Genomic DNA, 5,378 nt, shown 5'->3' with positions numbered 1-5,378 from the left:
ACATTTACAAAACGTTAAGCCTCCTGCCTCTTTGAGCTCCGTCAGAAAGACTCCAGCCCCAGTGTAAACCCTTCCTTCCGCCCAAGCGAGCGCACCGAGTCTGCGAGCTCAGTAACTGGCTTCTTTGCAGGGGCTATTTTTAAAAATTGTAATTTGTTTTTTAAGGTGGGCCATGTTAAAATCCCTAGCGTCCTTTTTTGGCGGGAGGGGAGGTGGTGGTGGAACTTTCTCAGCTTCTTAACTCTGTAACAATGGCTTCAGGATTCAAAGAAGATCAGTGTAGTTGAATGAGAAATGTCCCTGCAAGCCCATGTGTTTGATTCCCTGCTGGGGATGCTGTTTGTGAAGTTGTGGAACCCGGAGGAGGAGGAGGAGGAGGAGGAGGAGGAGGAGGAGGAGGAGGAAATGGAACCTGGAGCGAGTAGGTCCTTGAAAGTGGACCTTGAGGCACTTTAAAAAAAAAAGGTTTTCATTTATTTATCTTTATGGATGTGAGAGTGTGGGTATGTGCATTTGGTGTCCATGGAGGTCAGAGGCATCAGATCCCCCTGGAGCTGGGGCTGCAGGCAGTGGTGAACTGCCTCTTATGGGTGGTGGGAACTGAACTCTGACCCTTTGTAAGAGCAGCAAGTGCTGGTAACCCCTGAGCATCTCTCCAGTCTGGGCTGGAGGTTTTATAGCACAATTCTACCTCCTGACCACAGGTGTGATATGTCCATCTCCCCCCTCCCCCAACCCCGTGCCTTCCACACCATGCTGGACTCTGTATCCCCTTGAACTATGAGCCCAAATAAACTCTCTCTCTCTCTTAAGTTGCCTTATGTCAGGTATTTTGTCACAGCAATGAGACTAGTAATGAATACAAAAGTACAAACTGTAGATGTGCTTACAAAGAAATCCAAGTGAGAGCAACAAAGGCTGCTTGGCCTGGCTTCCCTGTGCCAATGGTTGGCACCGACTCTTTGGAAGGGCTAGCAGTGTTCAAGACTGGTGTTTCCCTGTTCTTTGTACAAAAAGTTTCTTTCTTTCTTCCTCTCTTCCTCTTTCTTCTTCCTCTTTCTTCTTCTTCCTCTTCCTTCTTCTTCTTCCTCTTCCTCCTCCTTCTCCTCCTCCTGCTCCTCCTCCTCCTGCTCTTCCTCCTCCTCCTCCTCCTCTTCTTCTTCGTCGTCGTCTTCTTCTTCTTCTTCTTCTTCTTCTTCTTCTTCTTCTTCTTCTTCTTCTTCTTCTTCTTCTTCTTCTTCTTCCAATGATAACAATAATAGTATAATTACATTATTTTCCTTTCCTTTTCTTTCTTTTACTATCCCTGTGTATCTTCTCCTTTTATCTGAAATTCATGGCTTCTTTTTAGTTAATTGCATATATGTCTACATAATGTTACTTGAGCTGTCCACTTGGTATTTCATAACCAACTGTGGGATAAGAGGCTTCATTCGTGTAGCTTCCTGCATTTCTAGAAGAAAAAAATTCTCATAGCAAACTTGCTGTTCCTCTGTCTCTTACCCATCTTCCAAAATGATAGGTACAGGAATTGTCCTGTTGGGTTCGGAGTGGAAGCCGAGAAAACTCTCTTGAGAGACAGAAGCTTAAAAATAAAAGCTTTATTTTCTGCATGCACAGGGGGACGTCCAGTTCAGGATCTGAATCATGTCCCCAAGGGAGACTGTACAACATTTTTATAGGATGGGAACACAAAGCAAGGGGGATCAGCATGGCATGGGCTGTTGCATTGACCAATCATATTTTGACATAAGAGGTTAAGCAAGGAAGTTAATGTTGGTGACTGGGCCTTCTCTCAGACACCTGGTTTTAGGGTCAGGTCCCCTCCTGGACTCTGGTCTGGAATTCAGAATGATAAGAGAACCAAGGAATGGGCAAGCCTTATGTAGTCAATTAAGTCAAGACAGGCAGCACATTTATGACTCGGGTGCCATTGGTTAGGTAACAGGACAGCAGCACTATCGCTCTTTACAGCATTATTGGTTAACAAACAGAAAACATCTGAAGCAGCAGGATAGAGGTTGGTTCCCTGGCTTGGGAATGGAACCCGGTCCTGAGATGGCTGGACTTGGAGAAACCGTCTCCTAACAGTGCTGTGGATGTGTCAGCTGGCACTAGACACCTCATGATCTCTTGTTGCCTGGACTTTGATGGGTTGTAGTCTTCTGTAATAGTCTCCGTCTGTTGCAAAGAGACGTTTCCTTGACGATGGGTGAGAGCCACACTTGTGTCTGTGGGTATAAGGATAGACATTTAGAAGGTACTCGTGATCAATGATGATACCAATAGGTGGGCTAACACAGAGGGGGAGCCTCAACCTTAGACTGAAAAGAAGAGAGAAACTTTTACAAAGGATCGTGTCTCCTGGACAGGCGCCCAGAGAGCCCAATGAGATCTCAGTTTTCCAAGTTTGCATGACGACTTATCTCTCGCCCATTCGGGCACACCCTTGTGTTGCAGCACTATGTTTATGGTGCTTCACTTTTGTACAGCTGTTATCTCAGCTTTAAGAATTGGCATAGGGAATATTCCTCTTCAGCATGGCATTTTCAACATGGCATTTGTTTGGCATGGTTGAGGAGAGGGCTCCACTGGTAAAGTTCTGTTCCTGCAAGTATGAGGACCCAAGTGTGAGCTCTAGAACCCATGTGAAAAACAAACAAACAAACAAACAAATAAACAAGCGTGGTGGGTGCACTTGTAATTTAGTACTGGGGAGAAAGCAGCTCCTTGGAGCTCTCTGGCCAGTCAGCCACATTCCAGACCACTGAGAGACACTGTCTAAGCAAGCAAGCAAGCAAGCAAGCAAGCAAGCAAGCAAGCAAGAAAGCAAACACAAGGTGGATGGCACCTGAAGACTGACACTCTGGGTTGTTCTCTGGCTTTCACATGAATGTCTTTTGATACATTTGTGCATATGAAAAAGCTAACTATCATATATTTATAAATACTTATGTATATTTGTTGATACTCCACCCTCTTCGCCCTAACCCGCTATGCTCTTACACCCCAGTACCTTCTTTTCCACTCTCATGTCACATGTGCTCTGTTGCCCTGCTTTCCCCAACACTTCTTTCTGCCTCATTTCTCATCCATGGTCGATGCCCCACACTCCCACCCATACACGCTATGCAATAGTTTTGAATGTAACCTGTGGTTTCTGAAGGTATAAACGTACCAATGATTGAATCAGATTTTTTTTTTTAACTTTCAAAGTTCAGTCTCCTAAATTTATTTATTTATTTATGTATTTTAGGTATGGATGCTCTGTCCGCATGTATCATTGATTTCCGGAGAGGCAATCAGATCCCATTACAGATAGTTTTGAACAACCATGTGGTTGCTGGAAATTGAACTCTGGACATCTGGAAAAGCAGCCAGTGTTCCTAACTACTAAGCCATCTCTTCAGCATCCCGAATCAGAATTGTTAAGAATTGGGAACAATGATTCAATGACATATTTCAATTAGAAGTCTCACTGGAAGTACCCAAGTAGTAATCTAATCTAAGTCTCTAAGTGACATGAGGTCACATCTATGCCATTATAGATATATAACTATACTTTATGGGCGCTGAGAGGTAGCTCAGTCAATGGAGCATTTGCCATTACATGGTTCAAGGTCATCCTTGGCTAGACAGTCAGTTTGAGGCCAGCCTGAAACTTTGTCTCAAAAGAAAAATTAAAGGAATTACAAGGAATATTTTTAGTTCTTCTCAAAAGCATGTGGTTTGATGGATGGCCGTTTCTTTCTCACCCCAAGTAAAATACTGTCTGCATAAACTCTTCCAGTATCCCAAGTTCTTCTCTGGAGTTTATGAAACAATTCAATAAACCTCCCTGTTGACAACCCTTTCCATCTTTAAAGAGAGGTAATTCATATTACTTACATGCTTGTGTATGGGTGCACATGTTTGTGTGAATGTAGTGGTTTGAATAGGTTTGGTCCCATGGACTCATGTGTTTGAATGCTTGGCCCACAGGAAGTAATACTATTCGGAGGTGTGGCCTTGTTGGAGGAAACGTGTCACTGTGAGGCTGGGCTTTGAAGAGTCCTAGTGTTCAAGCTCCATCCACTATGAAAGAGATAGTTTCAAGACTCTTGGCTCCTTCTCCAGCACCATGTTTGCCTGGATGCTGCCATGCCTCCTGTCATGATGATAATGGACTGAAACTCTGAAACTTTAAGCCATCCCTAGTTGAATATTTTCCTTTATAGAAGTTACCTTGGTCATTGTGTCACTTTGCAGTAAATAAAACCCTAACTTATATGGGGGGGAGGTGTTCATGCACATGCGTGCACATATGCATATGGAAGTCATAAGACAACTTGGATGGAATCCCTTAAACACATTCTACATTTTGCTTGAGACATCATCTCTTGTTTCCCTCAAACATTGTCAAATAGGCTAGACAAGCTGACTATTGAGCACCAACAACCCACCTGCCCATTTCCCATCTCACCCGCTCTGGGATTATAGCAACATGCTACTGTGGTTGGATTTGACACAATATAGTTTGGCCATGCTCACTCACAATTTCTCCCTTTAATTCCTTCCAGATCCACCCTACTGCCTACACCTTGACTTTGTGTCCTCTCTTTCTCAGGTTGGAGCAGAGTCTTCAAATGAACCTTTCCTGGGAACACTTTGAGCAGAGTCACCTCTCAATATGATGCTCTAGTTTTCAACATCCAGTTTTACTTACACCCCCTTTCTTTCTTTCTCCGGAATTTCATATTGCATACAATAAAATATGAATAAAAATATATAAAGCAGTGCTTTAGGAATTTTTGTGATTCCCAGTGTGGTAGCCATACTAGTCTTCTATGTATTGCTCCATGGCTTTTAGAATATGTGATGCTGAACCAAGCACACATAACATTTTTGTATACACACATGCACACACACATACACACACTATGGAAGACAGAAGGGCTTCAAAGACACCCACCCTTCAGTTAGGATTTAAAGTCACCTAGTAATCATGGAGGAGAGACTATGAGACCCCACTCTTCCATAAGATGTATTAAGGGTAGCTAAGGGGAAAAGGAAGACACATTATTCAGTAGTGTTGCTACTGGTCAGGTGGCAGGACGCCTGTAGAAAACACTTCTGTTCCTGAGGTTCTGAGGTTCTGAGGTCCTGAACACTGAGGTTCCTGTAAGCAACCTCAAATTAACTCATATGCTCACTGGAAACAGAGTACATGAAAATAAAAAGGGGGGCTATGTAGGAAGAGAAAGGGGATTAGCAAGAGGTCAGGAGGAACAAGAGGAGAGATCGTGAGTATGCATGAAGTCACAGTCCTTCTCAAACTCATACTCTTCTAAGTGCCTATCATGATCATGTAGGATGACTATGGCATCTAAACCTTTTTT

General features: G+C 43.4%; 1 long non-coding RNA gene across 1 annotated transcript in view; it reads right to left on the bottom strand.

The window, feature by feature from the left end:
• Nucleotides 1-1,884: 1,884 nt before the first annotated feature.
• Nucleotides 1,885-5,378, bottom strand: part of LOC116070047 — a 9,336-nt gene continuing 5,842 nt past the window's right edge. The window contains exon 2 of the long non-coding RNA XR_004110261.1: nucleotides 1,885-2,231. This is a non-coding gene — a long non-coding RNA (uncharacterized LOC116070047). The remainder of the gene's footprint in view (nucleotides 2,232-5,378) is intronic.

The sequence above is a fragment of the Mastomys coucha genome, unplaced genomic scaffold (genome assembly GCF_008632895.1).
Source record: "Mastomys coucha isolate ucsf_1 unplaced genomic scaffold, UCSF_Mcou_1 pScaffold1, whole genome shotgun sequence".
In the NCBI taxonomy this organism is placed as follows: Eukaryota; Metazoa; Chordata; class Mammalia; order Rodentia; family Muridae; genus Mastomys; species Mastomys coucha.
This window is presented reverse-complemented; position numbering and strand designations above follow the sequence as displayed.